Source organism: Mustela nivalis, assembly GCF_964662115.1.
Source record: "Mustela nivalis genome assembly, chromosome: 7".
In the NCBI taxonomy this organism is placed as follows: domain Eukaryota; kingdom Metazoa; phylum Chordata; class Mammalia; order Carnivora; family Mustelidae; genus Mustela; species Mustela nivalis.
Genome location: NC_139026.1, coordinates 94,133,062 through 94,152,682, shown reverse-complemented (window position 1 = coordinate 94,152,682; position 19,621 = coordinate 94,133,062).

Below are 19,621 nucleotides of genomic sequence, written 5' to 3'. Positions count from 1 at the left end.
CTTTTTGTGACTGGCTTATTTTGCTTATCACAATGTGATGGTTAATTTTTTGTGTCAATTGGAGTAGGCTATGGTGTCCAAATATTTGGTCAAACATTTTCTGGATGTTTCCATGAAGATTTTTAAAAAATAGATTTTATTTATTTATTTAGTTGAGAGAGAGCATGTGCAAGAGGTGGGAGGAGTAGAGGGGAAAGAAGAGGGAGTGGAAAAGACTCTTAAGCAAACTCCACACAGAGCCTGACTTGGGGTTCGATCTCACAACCTTGAGATCATTAGCTGAGCTGAAACCAAGAGTCGGATATTTAACTGACTGAGCCACCTAGGTGCACCATGAAGGTGGTTTTTGGATGTGATTGACATTGCAATGCGTGGACTCTGAGTAGAACAGATTATGCTCCCTAATGTGGGTCGGCGGCATTTAATCAGGTGAAGGTCCTTTAACAAGACAAGGGGAGATTCCTCAGAGCAAGAGGTGATTGTACCAGCCCACAGCCCACAACTTGAAATTCTCCCCTTCCCTGAGTCTCCAGCCTGCCTGCTTACCTCATCAGATTTTGGCCTTGCCAAACCTCCACTATGTGAGCCAATTCCTTAAAATAAATCTCTCTCTCTCTCTCTCTCTCTCTCTCTCTCCATCCTATTGAACCTGTCTTTCTGGATAACCCTGTCATGTCCTCATTCACCCATGTTGAAACATGTCACAATATCCTTTCATTCAAAGGCTGGAAAATATTCTGTTGTATGTAAATATCCCATTTTGTTCATTCATTCATCTATTGATGGACACTTGGGTCCCTTCCACCTTTCGGCTATTGTGAATAACGTGCCCACAAACATGTGTGTACAAACACCTACTCAGGTCCCTGTGTTCACTGCTTTTGGGTGGATACCCAGAAGTGGAATTGCTGGATCATATGGTAATTCTGTATCTAATTGTCTCGGAAACCATCATACTGTTCCATAGTAGCTACACCATTTTCTTTCCCACCAGCAGTGTATAAGGTTCCAATTTCTCCACGTACTTACTAACCCTCATTATTTTCTGTATGTCCTCTCAGTAGCCATCCCAGTGGGTATAAGGTGGTATCTCATTGCAGTTTTGGCTGCATTTCCCTAGTGATGAGTGATATCAGTGATGCTGAGCAACTTTTCATGGGCTTGTTGGCTATTTGGGCCATGCGAATAGCTTTGTTCAGAGAAATGTCTATTCAGACACTTGGCCCATTCTTTAATTGGGCTGGTTTTGTTGTTGATGCTGTTGAGTTGTAAGAGACCTTTACGTATTCTAAATATTAGCCTTTTATCAGATGTAGGATTTGCCAGTATTTTCTCCCATTCATTAAGAGGCTTTTTCACAGTTGATTGTGTCTTTTGATGCAGAGAAGTTTTAAAGTTTATTGTTGTCCAATTTATCCATTTTACCTTTGTTACATTTATGCGTTTGGAATCTTATCCAAGAAATCATTGCCAAATCCAAATCCCCTATGTTTTCTTCTAAGAGTTTTATACTTTTAGTTTTTACATTTAAATCATTTTAGATTAATCTTCTTCTTCTTTTTTTTTTTTTTTTTAAGTGGGCTCCATCCCCACCATGGAGTCCAATGTGGGGCTTGAACTCATGACCCTGAGATCAAGACCTGAGCTGAGATCGATAACTCAACTGACTGAGCCACCCAGGTGCCCCAGGTTAATTTTTTATTTGGTATAAGGTAAGGGTCTGACTTCATTTTTTGCATGTCTCCCTCTTTTTAAAAATTGTTCACATCTTCAGAAATTTTATCACTCATCATGGCTTTAATTCTTTAACCCAGAGGTGATCAAATTCATATACCCAGCCTCTGCCTTTTTCCTGAACTCTAGTCCTCCATTTTCAAATACCACTGAAGACCTCATAGAAACACTGGGGAGGGGGGCAGCCTGCAAATTCAGTCTGACAAATGAGATTGACCTATTTTGTTTTTAAAAATATTTCATTTATGGGTGCGTGGATAGCTCCAGTGGGTTAAAGACTCTGTCTTCAGCTCAGGTCATGATCTCAGGGTCCTGGGATCGAGCCCCACATTGGGCTCCTTGCTCAGCGGGGAGCCTGATTCCCCACCCCTCTCTGCCTGCTTCTCTGCCTACTTCTGATCTCTGTCAAATAAATAAAATCTTTAAAAAATAAATAAAAATATTTAATTTATTTATTTGTCAGAAAGAGAGCGAGTGAGCACACATGCAGGGAGAGCGGCAGGCAGAGGGAGAAGCAGGCTCCCCACTGAGCAAGGAGCTCGATGTGGGGCTCAATCTCAGGACCCTGGGATCATGGCCTGAGCTGAAAGCAGATGCTTAGCAACTGAGCCACCCCAGTATCCCTGAGACCAACCTATTATATGAGGAAATAGAATGTATTCTATGCTCACTAGAGTGTGGCTTAGTGAGGAAAAGTTTTATACCTAGATATATACCAAACCTAGTACTCAAAGACACCAGGGCTCGGAGAAGTATTACTAGAGTGCATCCTGCACTGTTCCAGGGAGTGGCACATGGAGTCGGGGGGATGGGACCAATCTGCTCTCTGGAGGTCCTCTTTCTCTCTTTTTTGTAAGTAGCCTCCACACTGGCTATGGAGCCCAGCGTGGGGCTTGAACTCGCAACCTTGAGGTCAAGACCTGTGCTGAAATCAAGACTCAGTGACTTCATGGATTGAGCCACCATGGTGCCCCTGGAGGTTTTCTCTTATATGACAGGTGCATTTCATGGAGCTTCCTAGTGCCTAGGTGGTGATATTTCACTCAGATTCCTATGATTTCCTTGTTCTGATTCTATTCTTACCAAGCAATCTTCCAGTTCACATTGGCTTTCCAAATAGGAAGACATGATTTTTTTTTTCCCTCACTGGAAGTGGCTCCTTTATAAATGAATCCAATGACAGGGATGTAAATTTAGTGATTGTGCATTTGTATGATAAGAACTTTCTGAGTTTACTAAGAGAATTCAGCTTCTGGAGTGAGGCTCCATTGGTATCCATTGAATGAATTGATGAGGGAGCACGGGGCTGGCTGAAGACCAAGTAAAAGCTGGCCCCCTCTGTCATATGTGTAGCATCCCTCAGGCAGCCCTGACTGCCAAAAACAATAAGCAAATAGTTAACTTGCAGAGCTCACAATCCTCCTAGATAGGAGTCTCCCTTGGCTTACAAATGTCCTAAATCTCACTAACAAAGGCAATTGATATAGCAGGATTGTGACAACCCACCAAAAAGTCTCCCAAGTATCTTAATGTTAATGGCTGGCCTAAAGACAACATTGATCCAGGCGCAAGAGCAAGGCCTCCTGTAGGCCTGGCACCTTGTAGGCCCTCTTTAGCATATGAAAACTCCGCTGAAACCTCCCTTCCCCTCACCTTCCCCCAACTGCATGTTACATAACCTGCCATCCCTCACAACCAGGGGCAGCAGCTCTTCCTGCCCACAGGTCCTTTCCCCTTGCTTTAATAAACTACCATTTTGTACCAAAGAGGTCTCAAGAATTCTTTCTTGGTCGTCGGCTCCGGACCTCAGCCCACTGAACCTCACCTAGGTTCTAGAATTTCATCAGAATGAATAGGATGACCAGGCTTTACCCTGGAAAAAGTTGCCTTTGAGATGCCCTGGTCCTGCTTGTAACACGGCATGTAACTCATGTGTACCCCATCAAGCTGCATAACTTCAGATATCTCAGAGGTAGAATATCCCTATCCCCCTTCAAAATGCATTATTCCTCCTGACCTCATTTCTGCTCTTGCAATGGCTAAAGGCCTAAATCTCAAAATTTGATTCACAGCTAGAACCCAGCTTTACTTATTATTAGATTTTATTTATTTTTGTTAGATTTATGTTACAGCTCTATCTAAAGGGGATCTAAGAAAACTTATAATAAAAGCATTTTATATTTTATATTTTATAAATAAAAACTTATAATAAAACCAAACCCAATTCATATTAGTGTTAATCTTTGTTGAGCTTTTATAACATGGGATGCCTGGAGCTAAGCCCTCAATGTTACCAAGATGATCTCATTTATCTCAGAAGACTCCTGGAAGGTTGGTCTTGCTATTATCTCCATTATATAACCGAGAAAACTGAGGCCCATAGGCCTTAAACAGCTTGCCAGAGTCACCGAGATTGTTAACTGTGGATCTGAACCCAGATGGTCTGACTACTACAGCGTGTACTTAAAATGATCAAGAAGTAATAAGGAAAAAAAATAAGCATCAAAAAACACTGGCCAATGGGGTGACAGCTGGGTGGCTCAGTCAGTTGTCTCTGATTTTTTGTTTCAGCTCAGGTCATGATTTCAGGAGTCCTGAGATCAAGCCTGCATCAGGCTGGGTGCTCAGCAGTCTGCTTGACATTCTGTCTCCCTTCGCCCCTCCCCCTACTTGGATGGGTGGACACGTGAGCTTGTGCTCTCTCTCTCTCTCTCTCTCAAATAAATCAATAAATTAAAAAAAAAAACACTAGCCAATGAAAAACTAAAACAACACACATTTAGTTTTGAGATTATTAGCAAAGTCAAAGAGGAACATATAATGGGCTTAAGGAGCTCTTGATGCAGAGAACATAGGCAAAAGGAAATATAGATACAATTAAATTTCCTTCTAACTTGCTGCCCATTGACAAATATTTGAGACAGGCAGAAATTAACACTCCTGCAGCAATCCCCAACTCTTAATGTTAATGCCTTGCTAGAGAGGAAAACTACCTTAGCTTGACAATAGCTAGGCCTGCAGGATCCTAATCTTCATTAATCTTCTTTAACATAATGAAAATCCTTTTAGAGACTTCCTTTGTCTCTACCCCTTCCCCCCACCCCAATTTAAAAGTATACAATCCATCACTCCTCATAACCCCAGTGCCCCTTTTCTCCGCACAAGTCCTGGTCCCTGTGCTTTAAAAAATCCACCTTTTTTTGCACCAAAACCATCTCAAGAATTTTTCCGTGACCCTTTGCTCCTGGACCCCATCACAATAGCTCTCACTGTTGAGTTATAGAAAGCACATTTGTACATGATATTTTTTTTTTCTCCCTGGCCTTGAGTTTAGGGAGGAGTTTGTTAAGAAAGTCTTTGCGCTAATTCAATGAATGACATTATCTGAGGCTGTTTAATAAGAAATGCAGAGGTGGACCACATAGGTCTAACAGTTTTGATTTTACCCTCAGGACAAAGCCCAAGGTCTAATGTTAGGGGTGTGTATTTTATAGATGATCCATGGGGTGGGGATGAGGGGAGGATAGAGGGTGACCTGCAGGTTTATAGCCTCATAGTAACTGCCTCCATTCTCTCATTTCTATTGCTGCCACCCTTGGAAGTGCAGATCCCTATTGCATGGTCAGGTTTACTGCACAACCTGGCTTGTGTGCTTGCTTCTGGTCTCTTTCCCTTCCAAAACACCATTTGAGATGGAGAAACTGAAGGACTTGATTAAAAAACCTACCTTTTGCGTCTTCTCTGGCTTCTATCTTTGCTAGAACCAGCACGCAAGTAGGGTAAAGGCCTAAAGTATAAGGTAAAGTATACCCTCGCCTCATAGTGCAAATAATGTAGGTCCTCCTTTGGAAGAGATAGGGAGTTTATGACTTCTTTAGAGTAATTAACATCTAAGGAAGGAGCAGGTGCACATGACCGGAAGAAGTCATCCTGATGAGGGAGCAGGAGGCTTGCTGAGGACAAAGCAAAATCTGGCGCCTTGCACCCCCTCTTCACCCGCTCCCCTCCATATGTGTAGCATTCCTCAGGCACCCCTGACTGCCATAAAACGATAAATAGTTAACTTGCAGGGATCGCAATCCTGCAGAACAGGAATCTCCCTTGCTCTATAGATGTCCCAGAGACCTAAACAGGGAGGCTACCTTATCAATAGCACAAATTTCCAGAGGCAAATAACTCTCGGTTCCTGAAGCCCTAATGTCTCCCTCCCACCATAAACTGGAGGAGACTGAGGTAGAAGGGAATGTAAATGACAGCAGGATCATTATACCCCACCAAGAATCTCCCAATTATCTTGATGTTAATGCCTGACCTAAAGACGACATTGATCAGGCCATAAGGGCAAGACCTCCCCCCAGCACCTTGTAGGCCCTCCCTAATATGTGAGAACTCTGTTGAAACCTCCCATCCCTTCACCACCTCCCCCCAACCGTGGGGTATATAACATGCCAACCCTCACAACCCGGGGCAGCAGCTCTTCCTGCCCACGGGTCCTGTCCCCGTGCTTTAATAAACCACCATTTTGCACCAACGACGTCTTAAGAATTCTTTCTTTTTCTCTCTTTTCCTTTACTCTCATTCCAGGGCTTTTTCAAGGAGTATGGTCTTATTGGAACACTTGCATGTCAATTGCTCAGGCTGTAATCCTCTAGCCCATGGCTACTCCATTGGGGGGAGAGTGTCTGCCTCTTGACTGTAAGCTAGTACCCTGGCCGGAATGGCAATAAGACCCAGAAACTTGATGGCTTCTCTTTATTCCTGTTCTTATAGAAAGTTGTCTCTCTTGGGCACGGGACAGCCACCTAAGTCACCAGGACGGCTGTCAATCTTAAGATTCCCGTGTGAGGTTTCCTCCTGATTGATCTAATGTGAACCCCTCCACATGCCCGGTCTAGCCACTTCTGGCCGCGGGACCTCCACTGGGAGCCGGCCGAAACCAGTACCCGATTGAATTAAAACGCAACCGGGGACCGTTTCCTAGGGAAGTTGGCTGCAAGGACCACATGTGTTGGAATGTCGCATAGACCATGATGGATTTCAATCTTTACTGTTTCTCATCAGTGTCTTCTGCAAACCGCCTAAAGCTATGAAATTGGGTAATTTCCCCTTGCCAAACTTTTCTAGTATTTCCATGGGTTAATATGGCAAAAGAGTATGCAGTTTTCACGGCAGACAATGGCATGGCACAATTTCCTAGTCCATTCACCAGGCACCCATCTGTAGCCTGGGATGCGATGGGGAAGTGGAGGGATGCTGGCACCCCTCCAGGGCCTTTTAAGGAATGATGGTGATCAATAGCGTATCTTGAGGGACGCCTCCGGTCGCTTTTGACACCTAAAACCTCTGACATACCCTGTGTGGGACGCCACCCAGGAGTTAGGGGATTTGGTAATGGACCTTCATTACTTTTCTGGAAGCATGGCCTCAGTAGGCTTCTTCAGTTCCCAAGGACTCTACCTTGGGGTGCCTTTTAACCCACTGGAAATAATTTGGATTGCAAAACTTAGGAAAGGACTGAGCTCCTGTAACACTACATGGCCTCAGTGGGATCTATAAGTTAGATCTCTGCAGGAAACAGGGCAAATGGACCTAGGATACCTTCACCGCTCATACCTAGGCCTTCATTGCTCTGCACCAGGACCCCAGACTAAGGGGCTTTTGTGGAACGTGTTTGCCCAAATGAGTCAGCAGTAAACTTTCTCCTGACATATTGGATGGTAATTACGTAAATAAGCCTTCTTCTAGTAAACCCAGGTTGCTGGGCCATCCCTAGCAAAGGGGACTCTGGCTTTATTTCTCTGTTTCTCCTAATAGATGTGGGGGCTTCTCCCTCACTCACTTCCCGTGTTAATGGCTATAACTGGAGCCAACTGGGGTTGGTCTAACTCGAGACAGAGACCATAAGGAAGATTGCCAAGCAGCTGCCAAAACTCTCTTTGTTTCGGGGAAGTTTACCTGTGTTCTCTGGCCTGACTTGGACTGCCTAACCCCTCCCCCCCTTGCTGGTGGGAAAGCATGGTGTCTGCTCCTCTTTTGGGGCTTGTGAGCTCTAAAACCGGAAATCCTTTCTCTGCCTCCTGGCTGCACTTTGTTTCCTCTGTTTTCCCCTTCTGTTTCTGCACCAACGTGCATGCAGCCTGCATGACTAGCTTCTAGATCATGCACCATGGCTCCTTCTCTCTTCACTGTCAAGGAGCAAGAAGAGCACCCCCTGGACCTAACACCCCCACTCCAGATCTTCCCACACATGTCTCAGGTAAACATTCAAAGTGGAGTGGGTCCAGGTGGAACATAAATCAGTATTGGAACTAAGTTAAGTTTGTTGGTTTAATTAAGATAAGATGTGTCTTTTAAGTTAACAGGAGTAAATGTGAAACTTCAAAGTTTACTGAAGGTCAAATAAGCTTTTGTTACTTGTTAAAATTTGTTAGCAAAGAAATGACTACTGATGGTTAATTGTCTGTCTCAAATTTCTAATGGGTAATTGCTGAAGTAGCTTTCAAAGTCTTTGGTAACCTGAAAGTTTTAAAGTTTTGCTTGGATGACAAATGGAATTGAATTGTGGACATCTAGGTCTTAACCAAACAGGATAAAATGCTAAGTCGTTAATTACTGGATGTAGGTTTGTGCTTTTGACTTCTTACTGCAAAGAAACTAAGAGTATTTAAATCTGCTGGTAAACTTGTTTTCCACTTAACTGATTCATAAATTTGCCACCTGAAGAATTCTGTTGTAACAGTTCACAATTGGTTAATAACTAAAGGTGTTTCTAAGAATACAAAGTTCTGTTAGTGTAACTAAGACTGATGGAAATAAAGGGAAACTCTGTATGTAGGAAAGTAGGAGATATGTAAGAAAGATTTAAGGAATGGGAATACATTTTGTTGAAGGTAAAGGAAGGTAATTTTGTCCTAAATGAGATGGTTGTTTGGAAGGAAATGGCTTGGGACAAAACCTGAATGCAAAGGAAAGTTGTAGAAGGTTTGTGAAGGGAAATCTTCAGAAAAGGAATTTTAGCTATGGTCAAGAATGGATTAAGATCGAAATGAATAGGTTTTAAAGGTACATTGGTACAAGACTGAAATTGTCTCTGTTCAAAAGGACAATGTTTTCTTAGATCAATTGATCTGCTGTTAAGAAAATGTAAATGGTTTTTTTTTTGCCTGCCCAGAAAAACCAGTTTCTATGTTTTGTTTTATCAGGTGTTTAACATCCCTAATTATATTTAGGCATGTGCTTTAAAACTTTCTAAAATTTTAGCAAATGTTGACAAGATTTAAATCATAAATCTCTTTAACTCAGGCTTTTCCTTGGTATGTGAAGTTGCTTATGAAGTACTACTGAACCAATGATAAACCTTGGGTTACATTTGGGAAAATGCTATAACTATTCTAGAGATTCTACACACTTCCTAAAGTTTTAACGTTTTGAGAGATCATCGCTTGATACTGTAATTATGGAAGTGTTATGTATCACAGAAATAACCTGATTTCCTTGCAGCTAAATTGTAAACTCCCATGTCTCTTTAGCTCTAACCATACCCACTCTGAGTTTTTGTCATTTGTAATTGTTTTAATTCTCTTGTAAAATGAGTTTTACCTTCAAGGAGATTCCTATAAAGGCCTTTCAGGACAAATACAGATACTTGATATACTTGAAAATCCTAAAACTGAAATGGGTAAGAATTTCCAAAACTGACTAAAGCTGCATTCACCAGAATTAGTAACATGGGACTAAATGAACTAAAAGATTATAGTGTTGTGTCTCTTAATGTTTTGTCTTACTTAAAACATTGCTGGTTCTCTCTAATATTTGCTCTTACAGACTAGGGATACTCCCTCCTAGTTATCTGTAACTTATAGAGATGTAAAAGTGCTCATTTGTAAAAGTGCTCAAAGCATTCACCTTTTCTCTCTATCTGAACACTCTGAAACCAAAAGGTCTCAGTTAAGTATTCTTTCTTCCATGGCAATCAGTCATTTGCATAAGTTCAATAAGAATCTGTTCTCCTTGTAACAGGACACCATTGGAAACTGGTTATTTTACCAAGGCTTTGACTGGGATGTCATATTTGAAAAGACTCAGATATGACCAGACAGTTTAAAGGAACTAAGGTTGACTTTATGAAACCTGGAGCCATAAAGCCCCTTGGGACTGTTGGCCTGATACCTTGCTTACAGAGTTCCCAGCAGCCTCACCAGGTGAGTAAAGAATGTCACTCCTTGGTAGGTGCAGTCTCGGGAAGAGGAATTCGCCCAAAGGTATTGCAGGCATGCCTCATGGCAAGTACAGGGCTTGGCTTCTGGCTCGGAGAGGCTACTAAAAGTTCAACCTAGAGATTCCTTATAAGAAGTTCCAGCAAAGCGGATTCTAAGAGATCTATTGATCACACTCAACTGTTCTTGCTGAGCTTATGTAAATAATTAGGCCAAGTTTGCTAAAACTGGACTTGTTTCACAAGTGAATTAGTCCTGATTTGGCTATCTCTGTAAATGAGGGTTATTTTAGAGAAAAAAATTATGTTTTAGTAACACACCTTTATGGATGTTAAATTCTAGATTTGATAGTCTTTAAATGTTGTTTACCTAAGCTAAACAATTTGAGGTAAACTTCAGAGAAGTTGCACAATAGCTTCTTTAGTCGATCTTATTATTTTGTGGGGATATTAGAACCCCATGGCACATGATTAAACAACTGAAAAAAAATGGGATTGATTCCCCTACAATTATATAACTTAACTAACACCTTATGTGTGGCTGGGATAATGAAATTGCCTAAAAGCCAACCTATCACACTCCATAGGATTAACTATGGACTTGTGGAGACAATGGATGACCCTACTTTATGAGTGGATTGGATGATGCATGGGGAACTCCCCTTATCTCTTGACAAGTTTTCTCACTTGCCAGTGATCCTCTGTAATCAGGATATTGTTAAGGCTGGACCACTCAAAGGTCTTCTTATTGGTTTCATTCCTTAGTCATATTTATCCTAGAGGCCACCTCTGTTGAGGTGCAATTGCAAACAGATACTTTAGCTAAGCATAGAACAGCCCTCATAAAAGGAGCCTCAAAGCTTACTATGGAACAGTCCCTGACTGTAATGACTTCACATCAGGTCCAGATTTGTCTTAGAAGCCAAAGGCCACCAATGGATGATGGAGGCCAACTAATTAAATATTGGACTATACTTATAGATATGCCAGAAATAATACTTAAAATTTGTCAAACTTTAAACTTAGTTACCTGTATGCCTGAACCTGACCACTGTACTTCTTTCTCTATAGAGCAAAAATGTTCTTTTTATTTTTATTGATCTTGCTTATTCTATATGGCCAGATTTAAGATGCCCCTGTTAAAAATACGAACGACAGTTGGTTTTCTGATGACAGTAATTTTCATAGAAAGAATAAGAAAAGCTAGGTGTGCCATAGTGCTCACTAGCACTTTGCAATTGCCAAAGCCTAATAATTAACATTTATACTGACTCCAAATATGCCTTCCTGGTACTACATGCCCATGGAGCTATTTGGAAGGAAAGGGGATTGCTGTCAAGCCATAACTCCCCAATCAAATATGGGCCTAAGTTACGAAACCCTCCTTATCGCTATACTAAGGATGGTATATATCAAATCTGGGATGCGCATCTGTGGCTTACACCCATGATTGGACGGCTCAGTCAAAAGGCAGTTTTATGCTGGGAACAAAAGAATCATACAAGTGGTACTTGGGCAAATAACACACGATATCTAGGATGGCTATCATTAGAAATGTGTTCCCAAGTAATAGTACTCCAGGCTACTGACTGGTTTGCTACTGACTGGGCAAGGTGACCTGGCATTAGATGACCAGCTCCAAACGGAACCCACTGGCTCTGGCTTCCTCCAGGTTGGATAGGTCGCTGTACTTTAGGATTTGCCTGGATTCATGGGCACATTACTAAAACCATTACAACTCCAGCTAATCTCCTCAACTTGAAACAAAGATGGACACGATCTGTTTTTAAATGGTATGATCACTTAGCATCCATTTTTGTTCCATCTGAGGGACTAGAGGATGTCATGTGGCATGTAGAAGCCTTTAATAAATGTACTACAAAGGCACTTAGTGATTCACTAAATAGCATCTCCCTACTTAATACTGAAGTCTCACAAATACGCAAGGCAGTCCTACAAAATAGGATGGCCTTAGAAGTCCTGACAGCAGCCCAGGGTGGCACACATGCAATATCAAGACAGAATGTTGCATGCACATCCCAGACTATCACAAAATGTCACAGGATTAATAAAGGATATGAATGACCAGATTAAGGCTCCACAAGGTCCTTCTCTCTCTCTCAGTGAATAGATAAGTTCCTGGTTTGAAGGAGGACTATGGCCAACAATTAAAAATCTCTTCCTTGGGATTCTCATTCTTATTGCCTTATTAATCTTAATATGTTGCTTTGTTCCATGTTTCTCTACTTGGTGCCAAGACTCCATTGCTACAATGACTACACCATGGCAGATGATCCTGTTGCTCGCGAGGACACCTCTTCACTCTCAGCGCTGGATTCAGCTGCCTCCACCTTTCGTAACTCCCTTATGCATTCCTACCCTGATCAATATTGACCCGAGGAGGCAGGGACAGCTCTACGCCCCTATTCAGCAGGAAGAAGTTATAGAAGATGAGACCTTCCACCTTCGACCACCTTAAATATTTAAGAGTCAAAATTGTTCAGGGGGGAATGATGAGGGAGCAGGAGGCTGGCTGAGGACAAAGCAAAAGCTGGCACCTTGCACCCCCTCTTCACCCACTCCCCTCCATATGTGTAGCATTCCTTAGGCACCCCTGACTGCCATAAAATGATAAATAGTTAACTTGCAGGGATCGCAATCCTGCAGAACAGGAATCTCCCTTGCTTTATAGATGTCCTAGAGACCTAAACAGGGAGGTTACCTTATCAATAGCACAAATTTCCAGAGGCAAATAACTCTCGGTTCCTGAAGCCCTAATGTCTCCCTCCCACCATAAACTGGAGGAGACTGAGGTAGAAGGGAATGTAAATGACAGCAGGATCATTATACCCCACCAAGAATCTCCCAATTATCTTGATGTTAATGCCTGACCTAAAGACGACATTGATCAGGCCATAAGGGCAAGACCTCCCCCCAGCACCTTGTAGGCCCTCTCTAATATGTGAGAACTCTGTTGAAACCTCCCATCCCTTCACCACCTCCCCCCAACCGTGGGGTATATAACATGCCAACCCTCACAACCCGGGGCAGCAGCTCTTCCTGCCCACGGGTCCTGTCCCCGTGCTTTAATAAACCACCATTTTGCACCAACGACGTCTTAAGAATTCTTTCTTTAGTCGTCAGCTCTGAACCTCCTTACCCCACCGAACCTGACTTAGGTTCTGGGACTTCATCAATCCTATGTGTGTTCCAGACCATGGGTGCTAGACATCTTGACACCAAGATCCCCTGCCTCCAAGGAATAACAACTGGGCCCTCATCTTTGTTTTAACTGGTTCCTGGATGCCTGAGAGAATACTTACCCCAGACCCCAAACATAGACAAGACCCTCTCTTTTCCTTTCTGAGTCTCCCAGACACTCTGTATCTGCACTCTTTTAATATCTCCAATAAACTTGGCTTTCACCTCCTCTTGGGCTCACATTTGATTACTATCCTATGTGCAACCAGGGGGCCTCCTGGCTGGTCCAGCAGGATCCCCCTCTGAGTCCCGGGATCTAGTCTGTTGGCATCACTTCCACATTGCTTCTGGCTTAATATTTCCAAGACATTGCTTTTTCAATTTTGTCCCTCCATTCAAAAATATTTCAGTGACTTGCAAATTGCTTACAGTATGTTAAAAAGGAGACGATAGGTCCAAAATGTTGTCACTTAGGCCAAATCGGTAAACCAAGAATCAATATCTAATCTAGTTGCTGTTTGAACCCCTAAGAATTTAACCTTTAACCAATCAGTCAACAGGGAATTTGCTGGTCAATGACCAGGAAATTTACTGATATATCCCTTCCACTCCCTTTGAGGTTGGGGTAGGGGTCAACCTTGCCTAAACAATTCATTCCTCCCTAACAAATTCCTTTCTTCCTTTTAAATGCCTTCTTTTTCTTCAAAAACCTTACTTCTGTTTAAATCAGTGGAGCTCCTCTTGGCTTCCTAGATGGGATGAGTTAATTATTTAAAAAAGCCAATTAGATCTTCAAATTTACTTATTTGAATTTTGTTTTGTTTTTTACAAGTATGAAGTCTAAATGTATCACCTTGCTATTTAAAGTCTTCTGCAACCAGACCCTGACTTACCTTCATGAGTCTTATCATCTCTAATTCCTTCAATGGTGCTTCTTAAATCAGAGGCTTCAATTCCCTAGGACTGTGTGTGTGTGGCTAGAGACAGAGGGAGTTTAGAAGCAATAGGGCCAAAACCTAGTGAGCATTATCACTAAGAGTCAAGTTTACCAGATGACAGTTACTCTAAAAAAATTTTATTTTTTCTTAAACATGCTATAGAGTACAATATTACATTAACTTTAAAGCTAAAATCAGGGCGTCAGAGACCTTTTTGGAATTTTGGTGGGCCACATCTCAATCCCCTATTACTTTCTTAGTAACTTCGAACTACCCCCAGTCACTAGTAGTCAGAAGTACTCAAAAATAACTGACACTGGAATTGATGTGGAAAACGAAGAAGGAAAATTATTAAGTTTCCTTACTACCTATGGCCCATTGACAAGTCCTTGAAACAGGAAGAGTGACATTTCTCTAGGGACTCAACTGCCTCCATATTGACTCTTTGCTAAGGGCAAAAGACAATCTTAGCTGTCCCCCACCCCCAAATCTTGTAAGCCTTCTTTAACATATAAAAATTCCTTTGGAAACTTCCTTTATCTCTAACCCCCCCAAGATACATGTTGGCCATCATCCCCCAAGCATATGGCCCACCGATATGCAACTAAAGGGGTTCATGACTAAGGTTTTTTTTTTTTTTAAGATTTTATTTATTTATTTGACAGACAGATCACAAGTAGGCAGAGAGGCAGGCAGAGAAAGAGGGGGAAGCAGGCTCCCCGCCAAGCAGAGAGCCCAATGTGGGGCTCGATCCCAGGACCCTGGGATCATGACCTGAGTCGAAGGCAGATGCTTTAACCCACTGAGCCACCAGGTGACCCCTAAGGTTTTGCTAGACAGTAATAAATGACTTTTTCCCAACAATAGCCAGCCCCCTCAAGGTCCTGGAAACCTCACTTTCAAAATTCCTTAGAGACTTCCATTATCCCTAGTCCCCTTCCAGCTTAAAAGAATATAATGGGCCACTCCTCATGACTTCACTGAAGCTCTTTCTGCCCCCAGGTCCTGTCCCCATGCTTTAATAAAATCACCTTTTTGCACCAAAGATGTCTCATTAATTCTTTCTTGGCGTGGGCTTCGAACCTGAATGTTCTTTCTGACATCAGAATCACCTTTTATAAACTCCCACTTTTATGCAGTTTTTAACTTTTATGATTTTATGCAGTTTTTAACACTCATTCCTCTTCCTGAAAGCCTTGCCTTCAAATTTTAGCAAACTATCCCTAACATCCCTTGATCCTGCTGGGAAATCACACCAATTACCTATGTCATTCTGCAGAAGCACTTAGTATAAAATGTCTCCTTTATCATTTCTTAGGATAATTCTGTGATATTGTGGTAATAAATATGTATTTGGTATTTGTCCCCATTCCTAGCACAGAACTCCTAAGATCCTTGGAATTTACTGAAATAGATGGAGGCGTGTTATGTTAATGTAGTGATTTTTGGAAGGCCCCTAGGTAACCAAAGGATGGAGCTTGGTTGCCAGGGGAACCAACCAAGAGATTAAAAGGTTGGAACTTTAGTCCCACCCTCAGACCTCCTGGGAAGAGAGAAGGCCTGGAGATAAAAATATTCAATCACCAATGGCAATAATTTAATCAATCATGACTGCATAATGAAACTTCAGTAAAACCCCAGGAGTAGTGGGTTCAGAGATCTTCTGTTAGTGAATGCATGCAGGTCCTGGGAGAGTGGTACTGATGAGGGAGCAGGAGGCTGGCTAAAGACAAAGCAAATGTTGGCACCTCGCACCCCCTCTCCACCCGCTCCCCTCGGTAAGGTAACAGGTGTGACATTCCTCAGGCACCCCTGACTGCCATAAGCGAGAAACAAATAGTTAACTTGCAGAGATCACAATCCTGTAAGACAAGAGTCTCCCTTGGTTTACAAATGTCCTAGATCTACAAAGAAGTTACCTTATCAATAGCACAATTTCCAGAGGCAAATAACTCAGTTCCTCAAGCCCTAAATAAAGTTAAATTTCTTCTAAACCCAAATCTCACTAACAAAGATGCTTGATAGCAGAAATGTGAATGGCTTGCCAAAAGACAACATTGATCAAGCCGCAAGGCCTTGGTTTCTTGTAGGCCCTCTTTAACATATGAAAATTCCGTTGAAACCTCCCTTCCCCTCACCTTCCCCCAACCGCAAAGTACATAACCTGCCATCTCTCACAACCCGGGGCAGCAGCTGTTCCTGCCCATGGGTCCTGTCCCCGTGCTTTAGTAAACCACCATTTTGCACCAAAGACGTCTCAAGAATTCTTTCTTGGTCATCGGCTCCGGACTTCAGCCCACCGAACCTCACCTAGGTTCTAGAACTTCATCAGTACTACTAGATAAGGCATGGACGATTCCCACATAACCTTGCCCTATGTGTCTGTTTCATCTGGGTTTTATAATAAACTGGTGACCTAGTACGCAAATGTTTCCCTGACTCTCTACAGCAAATCAATCTGACTGGAGGGTAAGGTGGGGTCCTGGGAACCTCACATCATCTATAGCCCAGTGGGTCAGAGGCATATGTAACAACCCGGACCTGTAATTGGTGTCTGAAGTGGGGGCAGGAGCAGTCTTGTAGGACTGAGCCCTTAACCCATAGGATCTAATGCTATCTCCAGATAGTATCACTGGACATACTTTCAGAAAGTTGATAGGGATCAGGTATAGTTTTATTTCCCAGACTAAACAAAGGAGAACCCAATTCCAGAGATGTGAAGGTGACATGTTTGTTTTCCTACCTAGAAGCTCCTGATAGCTGGTCTGGTGCTTTACTAGATTTCCTTGTTTTTCTTCCCTTCAGGGTAGTGCCTGGCACTCGGTGGGAACAATAACCTACACTCTCCTAGAGTGCTTTAATTGACACGATTTCAGGATATCCAAGACCATGCACAACCCTGTCGAGGTGACCAAGGCAGATGCCGGCCATTTTAGAGGTAAAATAACTTGAGGTTCATTTGTAAGGCCTGACAAGAGCCGGGACCAGAATAGGGGTTTTCTGATTCTTGGTTACAGCACGTCATCCTTCGAGTGTTTGATCAATACTGGCCAATTTGATCGAGTCAAGCAACTGTTGAGCTCAGTACTGAAATGCCAACAGAGTATTACTCCCACCTTAAAAGACCACCAGAGACGTGAGTCAAAGCCAAGCAGCAAGGGTCATTTATTGCAGGTTTGAACCTGGACCTCTGCGCTGCTCGTTGCCCATAACGCCAAGAGGTCCAGAGCTGGGTTGGTGCAGGGTTTTTATAGACTGATACAAACAAGTTTCGGGTGGGGCTGAGCTGATTGGTTGACAGTTTGAACAGGCATACTTGGTGCCAGTGGATTGGTTCAGGGGGCCCGCGGGAGTGAAACAAGCAAAGCAGTCTTACAGAAGCAGAACTGGCCGGTTAGCCCGCATGTGCGAAAAAGCAAGCATTCCTACAGAAGTGAAACTAGCTGGTTAGCAGGATAAAAATGCACTTCTAGCCAGGGTGGTTCTTTTGGTCTTTCATTCCCCCCTTCTCTCAGGTGCCTGAGGAGCCAATCTTGGGCCCTTGGTTGTCATCAGTGAGGTCGTTGTTGTTGCTCAAGTCTAGGGGCTGATACTGCTTTCTTAGGAGCATGATTTGTACTGTCTGAAGGCGTTGATTGACAAAGGCCACCAGACGATTTAAAATACATGGGCCAAAGGTCAGTAAAAGGATCAGAATACAAAGGGGTCCTAGTAAGGAGGATATTAAGGTGGTCAGCCAAGGGGATGAATTAAACCATTACTGGAACCAACCTTGCCCAGCTTCACGTTCCTTTTTTCGTTTTGCCAATCCTTCCCGTACCTTAGCCATCGAGTCTTTGACTACTCCTGAGTGATCTATATAAAAGCAACATTCTTCCTTAAGGGCAGCACATAAGCCACCTTGTTGGAGGAATAGGAGGTCCAATCCCCGTCTATTTTGGAGGACAACTTCTGCTAATGAGCTGACAGACTCCTGAAGTTTAGAAATGGATAATTCTAATTCCTGTATATCTATATCAATAGCTTCTCCTAAGTATTGATAGTGATGTTGTTGTGAGATTAGGGCTGATGCCCCGGTAGCCACCCCGGCGGTACCTAACCCTAGGCCTAGCATAAGTGCCAGGGTTAGGCTTACGGGTTCTCTTTTAGTTCTACGTAATCCTCCTTCCCAATATGACATTAAATCTTCATAAGGATGATAGATTAAGCGAGGAATCAGGTGGACCATTACACAGTAGTCTGCACTCCGGTTTAATGCTCCTGGGTGGATGCATGGAGTTATCCCACTGGCGCAGGCCCACCAGGCATCTTGGGGAGGTATTACATATTGCTCTGTGTTATTTATAGTAAGGTTCTGACTACATAAGTGCATGTATTCAGGCAGGATCTTTCCTACGCATGTCCCCCGGCCCCGTACGGCTGCTAAGGTTAGGTGGGGGCTTCGACTTGTCCACCAGCACATGGAGGGTGCGGATGATAGATTGTAACCTCCTGGAGTGGCCAGTCCCTCATAAAAAGGGGGCGCTATGTCATAACATAGCCAACAGGACTCAGTGGCATTGGGATCAGTATAATTCAGGACTTGAAAGGCATATTGGATCAACTTAAGTAGGTGGTCATTGGGGTTTCTTGATCTAGGTTTTTCAGTACTTATCATAGGTCGTTTGGTGGGGCTTGTGGGGAGTGGGAGGATTACGGTTCGATTGTGGCCCATCTGTGTTGCCCCGTAAGTGGCAGGGCTCTGAGTGACAACTGTTAGACGGGGCCTGGTTGGAGGTGGTGGGGCAAGTACAGGGTTGGGCCCTATGGTGGCTTTAGAGGTTTCTATAGAAAGTTTTATCGTGAACGTTAGACTGTCGTCATAACGTTCTTTATAGAATCTGAGGCCCCAGGTATACCCCCTCACCCAGTTAGTTTGTCTTTTTCCCAACTCAGTAAAGGCTATTTTGAGTGGGTGACACCACTGGTCTTTACAGGCTGGGTTCTGTGTCCATTTGGGAATGCTCCTGGCGTGAGAATAATTCGCCGTCACAGTTATGTAGTCCCAGCCTGAGGTGGGTTTCCAGTAAGTGTCACCCATGGTTTCGCAGCCCCAATTGTGACAATAAAAGTGGGCTGCCCCACTACATGAGTGGGTCCTTTCCCTGGGCCTGGGAAACCCGGGGCATACATAGAAGGTAAGTGTGCTTAACATACTTCGTTGACTCCAGTCCCCACAGCCTCCCCAAGGGTCTAACCTGAGTCGCCCCCGGGGGGATGGTTGTGAAGGGGGCTTCTGTAGGTCAAAGTAATTTTCTATATCCCAGTTGGCTGGGGCTCCCATGGCCAACTTACAGACGTCAGGGTATAAGTTAGGCCACCAGGTGTAGGGAGTAGCTGTGTGTGACATGTTCCAAACTACTAAGCCCACACTATTAGTGACTTGCCAAGTCAAAATGGCTGGGGCATGGGGACTGGAAGCCCCATACCATGGCAGGAGTGTAAACAGCAGAGCAAAGAGAGGAGGTTTCATATTAATTATTAGGGAAACGGG